Raw genomic sequence first — 12,310 nt, forward strand, 5'->3', positions numbered from 1 at the left:
TGACTTCTTTATTCGGATTGGTTGGATTTGAAACTAGGAATTCATCAAGAGAGTACCTAGGCAGTGAGAGTTATTATAGGAATGATCTCTGAGGCATGAGTAAGTTTCTCCCGTAACCTATGAAGAAAGAACATCAAATGTGAGTCAGGCTTCAAACCCAGTTTAAATCACTTTATCCTAGATTTGTCTGAACCTCTGGAGTGTCAAAGAAAGTTTTATCGATCCAAGTAGCAGTGTTCTATTAAAGGGAAATTTTAGTGTATTGGAGCAGATCTCATTTTATGAAATCAGGGCATTTGGTCCCCATGGCATAATACTATTTATTCTTATACAAGATGTCTACAATGGATAGTTGTAACTGCTGGTGGCAATTATTACGGTATGACATTTTGCAAATTATAACATGTTATTTCTTCTACAGCTGGCCGTGCGCGCACACAGAGACACACATATAGAGAGACAGAGAGAGTCATTTACCCAGATTAGATTTTAACATTACATAGGATTTGACTTCAATTAATCACATTTATATTGCTTTTATCATTTATATGCTTTTTAAACCTTCCATTTCAGCACAACCTCCCCAAAAGATAATTTTTTGCTCCAAATGGCCTGAGAGAAATGATATTTTATTACATATTAAACATTTTCATGCTTTTGTGATTTGACACTTGTTCTGGGTTGTCAGTTGTTTGTTAAACAATCCTCTTTTTTGTCTAATGACAAGAAATCTTGACACCCTTTTGCAGAACATCAAGGTAAGGATGGGGGAGAAATTTTGTTCAGTTTGTATTTAAAAGCACTTTTTGAAACAATGTATGAATCAACACTCAGTAGTACTTCAAAATTCATATGTCTGTGAATTCTGCAATGCAGTTCTCCAGCCAATTAATGTGTACAAAAAATTGTATGCTAGGGTAAATTGTGCATTAAAAAGTACATTTGAAAACAGTGTAGAAAAGTCCATTATACTTGAAAAAAAATGTATTATTGGGCAAAGCTGCATATATTAAGAGAAATTTGCACCAAAATGCAGATTAATATGCATGATGATGTTTGTCTGTTTGTTTGTTTGTTTTTGTTTGCTTCTTTGTTTGAATTACAAACTGATGCGGAAATGTGGAAAACTGAGTTTAAGATTGGAAAAAGGAGAAGCTGGAGAAACCAGATTGCACAGCTGACAGATTTGCACAGCCCTACACCAAAGATGCAATACTATGTACACGTAAAGGTAAATGACCCCTGACAGTTAAGTCCAGTCACAGACGACTCTGGGGTTGCGGCCCGCATCTCGCTTTACTGGCCGAGGGAGCCGACGTTTGTCCACAGACAGTTTTTTCCAGGTCATGTGGCCAGCATGGCGAAACCAGAGCAGCGCACAGAAATGCCGTTTACCTTCCCGCCGGAGTGGTATCTATTTATCTACTTGCACTTTTGGGGGTGTTATCGAACTGCTAGGTTGGCAGATTGGCCCGAGCAATGGGAGCTCACCCCTTTGCAGGGATTCGAACCGCCAACCTTCCGATCGGCAAGCCCTAGGCTCAGTGGTTTAGACCACAGCTCCACCCACATCCCATACATTTACATGCAAGCAAACTCACTGGGGCAGACTTCTGAATAGGCATGCATAGGACTTTTACTGGGAGAGGCCCCCGTTTTGAAGAAGTAAAACTGATGTATTTTTAGGTCTCTCTAGTAATTTGGCATACTTTAGACTGTGGAATTTTTATACCGCAGTCAGATGGTAGCAGATGAGCCAAGGTAAGTTCATGGCTACAGCTTGTAGAGTAGTAGTTTGGATTTGATATCCCGCTTTATCACTACCTGAAGGAGTCTCAAAGCGGCTAACATTCTCCTTTCCCTTCCTCCCCCACAACAAACACTCTGTGAGGTGAGTGGGGCTGAGAGACTTCAAAGAAGTGTGACTAGCCCAAGGTCACCCAGCAGCTGCATGTGGAGGAGCAGGGAATCGAACCCGGTTCACCAGATTACGAGACCACCACTCTTAACCACTACACCACACTGGCTCTCTTCACTGGCTTGCGCTTAGAGAGGAGATATTTACCATGAGCTTGAGTGGCACACTCAGTGCGGCATAGCAGTAAAAAGGACCAGGAAGAAGCAAAGAAGATGGGGGCCTTCATGTCCACACGGTGCTTGTAAATAACTAACCACTTTCCTTTGCTTTGTAGTGGACATTTCTTCCCTATGTGTACTAATGCTTACATCTGTACCACTGTTATGATTCCTCACCTACAGAAGGCACATGTTTCTTACAGAAATAAAGAAAAGAGAGAGGCAGGGAGGTGGGGAATGCATGCCTCTTTGATGCAAGGAAGCAAAGGCCATATTGGCTCAACCTCATCGAAGTACTCAAACCATCAATTTTGTATACGGTAGCTTTGCTCTGTGTTTGGGGCTCATGGGACGAGGAAGAAGAAAGCAGGGAGGCTAGGTTAGCGGCATTTGCATTTGATATAGAACTTGCTTTTTAGAGCAACAGGTCTGTTGTGATGCATCCATAAAAAGATTGCTGAAAAGAAAGAGAGGCCATTGTGGGTCTTTGGCCTCCAGTCATATGAAAGCACAAAGGGGCAAAGAAGCGTGATTGGAGATGAGCAGACTCTGCCTAAGCACTGGAGGCGTAGACGAAAAGAACAATAAGTTCTGCTGTGCTGTGTGATATCAACTAATGGGTTTTATTTCTACAGCCAGCAGGATTTTCCTCACACCATTCAGAGTAAGAGATACTGGTACCTGCTCCTTTTCAAACAAGCATCAGTTTTCCCTCCTGCAAGTCGCTTCTGTTGATTCAGATCTCTCTACCACCTACAGATGGAATAAATGTCTATATTAACAACACGTAAACTGATCAGTTATACAGTGGTGCCTCGCAAGACGAAAAGAATCCGTTCTGTGATTCTCTTCGTCTAGCGGTTTTTTCGTCTTGCGAAGCAAGCCCATTGACGGATTAGCGGATTAGTGCTATTAGCGGCTTTTAGCGGCTTATCGGCTTATCGGATCAGCTGATAAGCGGCTTATCGGCTTAGAAAAGGGGGGGAGGGGAAAAAAACCAGCAGGAACTCGCAAGACATTTCCGTCTTGCGAAGCAAGCCCATAGGAGATTCATTTGCGAAGCACCTCCAAAACGGAAAACTCTTTCGTCTAGCGAGTTTTCCGTCTTGTGAGGCATTCGTCTTGCGGGGCACCACTGTATTTGATGTGAGACACTAATGCTATAGACAGTGTCTAGTTATGATGTTCCTGGCTGCTGAGAGCAGGTGGCTTATGAGTCCTTTGCAGTGTGAGTGTGCATTATTCTCTTGGAAAATATCCAATAGGGCCAGTTCTATAGAAAGGATTCCATGAATGGAAAAGAGAGGTGCTGTGTGTACTTTTGTAACAACAACAACAACAACAAACAACATACATACAACCAACCAACTTGGAGCTCAAAAGCACACACAAAAATTCCTCCTTTGAACTTAGCAAGCTGATGTATTACTTTTCTAGAAAGCCCAGTGCATTAATACATGACAACTGCAATAAAGTCAATGTGCATGGGACTTGCTTGTTAATAGGCCGTCCAGATAGAACTTAATTTTTATTATTACTGTGTTCATTGTTTCCAAGCAGTTAAACAATGATTACTAGGTCCTGGGTGCTGCTTAGAGTTAAGTCCATGGTCACCTCCCGATTGGTTGGTTCTAGGACACAGTCAATTTGGGGTATCTATAAATGTTGCCTGCTTCTTGTGACCAGAGCATGTGTTCAGTGTATGTGCAGCTAATCAAACTAATCCTATTGTTACAATGCCTTTGGATGAATCCCTGAGCACTTTGGTAAGAGGGGACCGATAGTACACCCTCAGTACTAAATTACTCTTGGGACCTCATATTGTCATCCAAAAAGTAATTCTGTGAGGGAGCTTTCTTTCTTCTTCAGCAGGCTTCCTCAACCTCAGCCCTCCAGATGTTTTGAGACTTCAATTCCCATCATCCCTGACCACTGGTCCTGCTAGCTAGGGATCATGGGAGTTGTAGGCCAGAAACATCTGGAGGACCGAGGTTGCGGAAGCCTGTTCTACAGTGTCTCACACCCATTTTTGGATATATGCCTCTTCAAGTTCCCTCCAGCATTTTCTGGAGAGATAAGCCCTGCTGTTAGTTTTAGATTATCCACCCATCACATAGGTGGTTGTCCTCTTGAGCTTTTAAAATTGTAGGGTCTCCACACTAGCACTGCTCTGTTCCATCAAACTTGAAACACTTCAGGATGTAGCATATTTTCTGGAGTGCTTCAATAAGTATGTTTCTTGGCCTCTTTTCAGATTCATGTCACTTTGTTAGATTAGCTCTTCTTCCATGGAATAGGACTCTTTGTGGCATCACTACTCTAAGAACCAGAGGTTCCAAATTAGTCTGTCCTACCGATGCCTCGATTTGGCAAAGCAATATTGTACCTTGTTCTCTCCCCAGACAAACTGAACAAGCTTAAATGCATGTATTACATATATATTTAACACCGGCTTTTTCAAGTGCCAAGCAAATGCAAAGCTGATGTTGCCAAATATGATTTGAGATCATTTCAGCGCAAACAGTTTGTTTTGCCCCAGACATTGTCATCAAGCAACAACAGAAGACTGAGATAAAGGCGTTCATCTGCTTATATTTCCCGTGGATTTCTTCCTATGCGCAGTATGCTCTTGGGCAAGTTATCAAAACCATCTTGGCAGCGCACCAGGACAAGCTAATCATATATTGTGGAATCATAATTATCTGTCTGGGAGTTATTTGCATGGCTCTCGGAGTCAGTATTCTCTGCGCTCTTGCAAAATTAACCCGGAGCCTTAACTGCTCTAACAGCTAAGGCCTCCAATCATGGCTGCAACCCGGAAAGCTCTTTTCAGTATACCCATGAGCTTGGATGTGCCCTCTGGGAATTGATGTTGTCTATTTTCCCTAACTATTTTAGATGCTTCTCAGAAGTGCTTTGCTATGCAGTATAAAGGAGCTTTGCCTGGCAGTGGTGGAAGGAATATCAAAGGTCCTGCTGTGTGTCTGAAGCTAGTTTCTGGTTCTCTGGAGAATACAAATATGTGCCTTCCGCTGTCTGTGATAGAGGTACTCATTAAAGCTGTCCACCTGAGAGATGATGGTTGTCTGCATTGTGCATGCAGATCTCTCTAAAGACCCACACCTCCTCCTTTAAAATGTTGTAAGTTAATACATTTATTTAATAATTGTAATAGCTGGTAGATTGATAGAGCAAGGCTATGGGAGAAATTAAAGCTGCCAAATGATACCTGTTTTCCTCCAAATCTGATATGTTTCACAGGGTGGTGGGGTAACTAATAAGAGCCAGTTTTTCTGGAACAAAGCAGAAGTACTGGGGTGATGTTAGTTTTAAAATTTTTAATTGTATCTATTGAATGAGGACTAGGATATTCATTGTGGCTCCCATCTAAGTAAAAATGTACAATACGCTGATGGATTGGTAGATTAGGGGCGCTATGGTCTAAGCCACTGAGCCTCTTGGGCATGCCGATCAGAAGGTCGGTGGTTCAAATCCCTGTGATGGGGTGAGCTCCCGTTGCTCTGTCCCAGCTCCTGCCAACCTAGCAGTTTGAAATCACGCCAGTGCAATAGTAGATAAATAGGTACTGTTGTGGCGGGAAGGTAAACAGCGTTTCCTTGTGCTCTGGTTTCCGTCATGATGTCCCATTGTGCCAGAAGCGGTTTAGTCACATGACCCGGAAAGCTGTCTGTGGACAAATGCCGGCTCCCTTGGCCTGAAAGCGATGAGCACCACACCCCATAGTCGTTTTTGACTGCACTTAACCGTCCAGGGGTTATTTACCTTTACCTATACTCTAGAAATTCTCTCTTCTTCTTTTTCACCAGTCCTTCCAATTACTGTATTTTACTAGTCTGATGGGCAAGCCTATAGATGCCTACTCAGAAGTAATCCCATTGGGTTCAGTTGGACATATGCTGATGTAAGTGTGTATAGGACTGCAGTCTAACTTGGTTTTCAAGAAATATTGTTTGTGAATGTCAGGAACACTGTGATTTTTTTAAAAAAAAATTAATGATTTTCTGTTCTTATTGAATATTTGTTTCGCTTTTGTTTGATGTATAGGAAAATGTATTTATGAATTTGGAACGAGACTTGAAAACAGAGAAATAAAAGATTGTTTAAAATATAAAGACAGAATCCCACTGAACTGTGTCAGGGTAGCTGTGCATAAATGGTCACTGTACAAAGCAAGCGAGATGTCAAGAGAAAAGAGTGCTAGATCAACCTTCTCCATGACATATTGTCGTCTAACAACAAGAAAAACGGAGTATTATAAAAACATATGGAACCCTTGGTTTCTCAGCAGCAAATCCCATTGATGGTCCTGGCTTCACTCCATCCTCACCACATAGTGTGTTCACTCCTTCAGCAGGGATGCTGGGCTATTTATTATGCTGTTGGCAAGATAATGCCTTTGCATCTATGCTAGTCTTTCCAGTCTGGCGATGAATACTGAAGTGTGGATAATGAATACTGTGGCCAGCTTTGCCCATGTACGGACGTAGGTAAGGAGCTTATTGTTTCTCTAAATTGGTTGTCTCTCCAAATTGTCTGGGAATTTCTCAATAAAGGCCCATTTCAGTGCTGGAAATTCTTATTTATGTATGTAGTGTCTGGCTTTGCTCATGGTGAGACCTCCTTTTCCCATCAGTCTCTTGGTACAACATTGCCCCCAGTCCACTAGTGGTGGTATCTGTGTGCCAAGTAGAGAATGAATGGCTTACTTGCAACTGCACAGGCTAACACTGGAGCCTATGTTAAGCACCGAATGATCTCATGAAACATTTTCTTACAATCTTCATTCCATTGTGCTCCAAACGATTCTAGTGGATCATGACAGAAAGCCTCTGAGGGTTGCCATCATTGATGCCAAAATCCAGCATCGCTTGAGCGATTGCGGCTTTCTCCCGATTAAAGTGCAGAGTGTTTGAGGACCGGGACATTCACAGGGAAACCAAAATGCTTGTTTACAAAGCTATTGTACTACCGACCTTACTATATGCTTGTGAAACATGGACCACTTATAGATGCCATCTCCAACTCCTCAAAAGATTCCATCAACGGTGTCTCCAAAAATTTTTACACATCACTTGGGGAGACAGGCGAACTGGGTTTCTCAAAAACAAGTCATACCAAACGAATCTCGTTTCTTTTTTCTTTTCTTTTTTGATAGAGTCACAAGCTTGGTGGATCAGAGGAATGCTGTTGACATAGTATATCTTGATTTCAGTAAGGCTTTTGACAAAGCCCCACATGATATTCTTGCAGAGAAGCTGTAAAATGTGGGTTGAACAAGGTAACTGCTAGGTGGATTTGTAGCGGGTTGACTGCAAAGGCAAAGGCTATCTGTCTGATGCCTTTCAGGATTAATTATTGTAGCCCTTGATATCTGTGAATACGGCCTTCCAGGTGTATACAGTCTGTATAATACTTACACATGGCACTAGTAAAAGGTTTGTGGTGAGCACCTAAAGTAATACCCCCATCACTTGACACCTTAACACGGGAACTCTTGCAATAGCTGGGCAACATCTATAAAGTCTCATGTACTCTCATATGTTTGCAGTTATCATGGGCATAGCCTGTTGTGCAAACCTGCGAGCCAACCTTGAGGAAAGCATTTATCTTAAGCAACAGCCTTGCACCTGTACATTAAAACGTTCTATCCATTTTCAATTATAAAAGCATTCTGATGAAAAGGGAATCTTTATTTCAGTTTTGCACCTGCTGCATAGTCCTCTTTTGACATCCTAATCCTTTGTTTGTGACACTATTCATTGCCTCAGCAACCAAGTAAATGCGAATTTTCCGAACAGAGGATTAGGACTCCAGGTGAGAAATAAGCACAACCAAGAACAATGAACCTCTTTTCCGCCCCCTACCCCCACTTTCCAAGTTGTGTGCAGACATTATAGCCCAGATTTGAAAGTGTCAAAGAGGGCATCTAATTGCTTGCAACAAAATCTGGGCCATTTCTTGCCACTGAAGCAGTTTTGGAAACTTTACCTCAACCAGTTAAAAGATCGCACCTGTTGTTAAAACGAATGGCGACCAGATGCCATTTTAATGGTGTATTAGACAAAACATACAGATAGGGGATTGAGAGAGGAAGAGGCTGCAGGATTTCTCACTGCCAATTTCTCATCAGAGTTACTAATATATTCACTGGCTTCTTGTCTGGCAGCCTCCGCAGAGGACTAAACAGGCTTGGAACGAAGCCCACGAACTTGTCGTAGGCTGGCAAATCCTGCCATCTTTAATGGTGTTGACTAGATGGGAAGTGACCTGTGACAAGATATTGGCAACGATATCCCAAAATCATTGTGAACAGGAAAATTAAAATAGCAACATTAACACATAGATTGTGGAGGAAAACACTTTCAAAAATAAGTGGGGGGGGAGCACTGGAGATAAGGTTGCAGTTCACTCCATCACACGTTTCTTGACACATTTGTGTGGCATGTCTCTTACAGTCTTGCCAGTTTGTGGAAGACCTGAAGGGTCACATTTAGAAGTTCTTCCTAAATACATAATTTCCCAGCCATGACATTTTGCAAGGTACATGTTCAGCAGACATATTATGTGGTGCATCTATTGATGGACTGGCTTTAGATTCCTGAGTGAATATGTGCTGTGTGAATATGTGCCACTATTACCAGCCCGGGTCACTTAGATGCTACTTAAATTTTAACACAAGCTGTGGGGGAAATCTTCTTTAAGGCCAGGGACCAGACATACAAGGTCCTGCGTTCCCCCTTGGTTCATCCCCTTTTCTTTCAAGAAAACATGTAACTAAGCAAAACAGGGGAGTGGTTAAATAAAAAGTGAGTGCAAGCTGGTCCCCTTAGACCAGGAGAGAGGTACAAGTAGCCATCTAAATATTGATGGACTCCCACCAGCCCTAAACACCAGAGTGGTTAGAGTTGATTATGGAAACTGCAGTTCAGCATTATCTGGAAGGCTGTATTATTTTATTGTTGTTAGCCGCCTTGAGCCCGGCTTCGGCTGGGGAGGGCGGGATGTAAATAAAATTTATTTTTATTATTATTATTAAGGCTGCACGCTCCCCATCTTTGCCTTTAGCTACATTCTGAGTGGATTCTAATGCAACGTGCTCTGTGTAACACTACTTTTGAAAAGTGTTCAGAAACAAGCTCCAGTAAGTGTTGGAAATGTAAAGAAAAGGAAGGCACATTTTTTCACATGTGGTGGAACTGTAAAATAATTAAAAATTACTGGGATATGACTTATAATGAAATGAAAAGAATGTTTAAGATAACCTTTGTTAAAAGACCAGAAGCTTTCTTATTAGGCATTTTAGATTTGCCAAAAGACAAGAAGAATTTATTTATGTATGCTACAAGGGAAGGGAAGTTGGGGGAAGGGTAATTGAGAATTCATTTTTTGATTATTATTTTTACCAGTAGTGATTATGTTAAAATTTGTTGAAAATTTAATAAAAATATTTTTTTAAAAAAATGAAAAGCGTTTTGAAACTATAATGGCTGTAAAACGCTGCAGGCAGGCTTGCTGTGGCCAGAGCAGTTTGATGGAGCATGTTGACTCCGTTGCTGGATCCGCTTTCATTACTTCCAAGGTCAGTTCAAAGGTGATCACCTTTAAAGCCCTAAGTAGCTTGTTCTGATGATACCTGAAGGACCATCTCCTCCAACATGAACCTGTCCATCTGCTCAGGTTGGGGAGAGTGGGGCCTTCTCAGCATTCTGCTGTCAAGAGTGCATTTTGCATTCCCCATGGCAGTGCCTAGGGTGAAGACGTCTGCGCCAAGAGATCTGCCCAGCTCACTCACTAATGGCATTTTGCTGCTGTATAACGACTCTGTTTCAGCAGACATTTGGCCTATCTCTGCCCACCCTTGTGATTCGGTCACTTTCTCCCTTCAATCCAGATTTTCACTTAGCCTTCCCTTTTTTGGAGTATTCTTAATATGAGAAAGTCGAGACTGAGGGAAGGGAAATTATGGGAAGGCAGCGATTTGGAGAATGTCATTGGAGAATTAACAGAGCTATAAGAAGCATACCATCTACTGTACACTAAACAACAGAGCAGATGGGGAAAGGGGGGGGTAGAGATCAGGGACTTTGCTAGAATGTGAAACTGCATCAGGCCAGAGCACTTTAAGGTATGTCATAGCAGTAAGAGTGAGGTTGGCAGTCACAGAAATTGCAGCAAAGTACCAAGGAGGAGGTTAAGAATAACTGTCTTCTGAATGAGATAGCTGTAGCCTTCAGAAATATCAAGAAGTTTGCAACAATGGTTTTCAGCTCCTTTCCTAACAGAAACCCCTATGGTTTTATTCGCTACAATACATTAGTAGGTATGATTCCCCCACACCTTTACAAAGCTACACAATGCATCTCTATCTGGGAAATGGCTGTCAGCTTGGCAAAGAAGAAATAATTAGGGGCCAGCCTAGCCAAGACATTAGAATTCAATGACTGCATCCGGGATCTCTGTATGTTTCTTTCAAAAAGCAGCCGTGGGCTCCCCTGAATTGGATCGTGGCTGTCCGTATAATAGTTACACAATGGAAGAAGTAGGTTAAACCTTTTCTCTGTGAAATTTCCCCAATCATGCTTGCCAGCCCCATCTGGCTATTTGTTCATAAAATACACTGCTTTTGAAGCAAATATCAAGCTCAATGGGATATTGGGTGGCATTATAAACGTTACCAATAAGATGGCATCCATAAGATAGCAGTCTTCACACTGCTTGATTCACTAAAGGTAAAGGTAGAATTTGAAAGCACGCCAGTACAAGTAGATAACTAGTTACCACTGTGGCAGGAAGGTAAACAGCCTTTCTGTGAGCTCTGGTTTCCAAATGACCCGGAAAGCTCTGTGGAGAAACATCGGCTCCCTTGGCCTGAAAGCGAGATGTGCACCGCAACCCCAGTCGCCTTTGACTGGACTTTATTGTCCAGGAGTCCTTTACGTTTTCCTTTTCCCTTCAGCAATCCTCTAGCTTTCTAGAGGATAAAGGTAAAGGGACCTCTGACCATTAAGTCCAGTCGTGACCGACTCTGGGGTTGCGGCCCTCATCTCGCTTTATTGGCCGAGGGAGCCGGCGTGCAGCTTCTGGGTCATGTGGCCAGCATGACTAAGCCGCTTCTGGCTAACAAGAGCAGTGCATGGAAACACCGTTTACCTTCCCGCCGGAGTGGTACCTATTTATCTACTTGCACTTTGACGTTCTTTCAAACTGCTAGGTTGGCATGATGTCTAGAGCAGTGTTTCCCAACCGGTGTTCCGCGGCACACGAGTGTGCCGTGAGACGTTGCCTCGTGTGCCGCGAGATGCCTGGAGGGAGGCGGGCGAGTCGGGCGGCGAGAGGCGGGGCGGCAGCGGCGAGGAGAGGCCGCGCCTCCTGCTGCTGCCTGGCGCTCCTCCTCGCAGCCGGCAGCGCTGCCTGGGCGCCTCCGCGTGACTCTGCCTCGCTGGGTTTGGTCTCCCAGCAGAGACGGGTCACACGCGCCCCTCCCTCCCTCCCTCAGCCTGCGCGGAGGGAGAGCCAGAGAGAGGCATCGCTCCTGCGCGGCGGGAGAGGGAGCAGCCGGAGCGATGCCCCAAACGAACGCATGGGACCGGAGGGGAAATCCTCTCCGAGGCGGATTGAGCGCAGCTGAGAGAAGCCTTTCGAGGAGCTGCCGAGGGAAAAAACTTTCACTTTTGTGCGTCCCTCCCGGCGTGACGCTGCGCGCTGACGTCACGGGGCGGGGCTTTAATGGTGGTGTGCCGCGAGATTTTTTTTCAGTAAACAGGTGTGCCGTTGCCCAAAAACGTTTGGGAAACACTGGTCTAGAGGATGTCTAAGACTAAATGGCAGTAACTGGTGTGAAGACTGCAGCCAAGTATTGTTACATGTTTTGGGTGCCAGAGTTCGTGGGGGCAAGGCACTCATATTTCCTTGATTTAGAGAAGGTGCCAGACATTGAATTTACCAGTGTACAAATGCAGGCTAAACTGGTTTCTCCTAACCAGAGAGTCACCTTGAAATAAGCCATTAAGAAACAAAAGCAGTGCCATGACCCATCAAGATTGGCTCTCAGCAAAGCAAAGGCTGTACCACTGGCTGGCTCGCTCTGTGACAGTTTATGCGCTCCATGTATTTTTCTGGAAATAAAAAATTTAAAAAGGAGTTGCCATCATCTTCATATGATTATTTGTATTTGTGAATTCAAAGCAGCTTTCACTGACTGATATTTATCGCA

This window comes from Podarcis liolepis (assembly GCF_965112155.1).
Source record: "Podarcis liolepis genome assembly, contig: HAP1_SCAFFOLD_8, whole genome shotgun sequence".
NCBI lineage: Eukaryota > Metazoa > Chordata > Lepidosauria > Squamata > Lacertidae > Podarcis > Podarcis liolepis.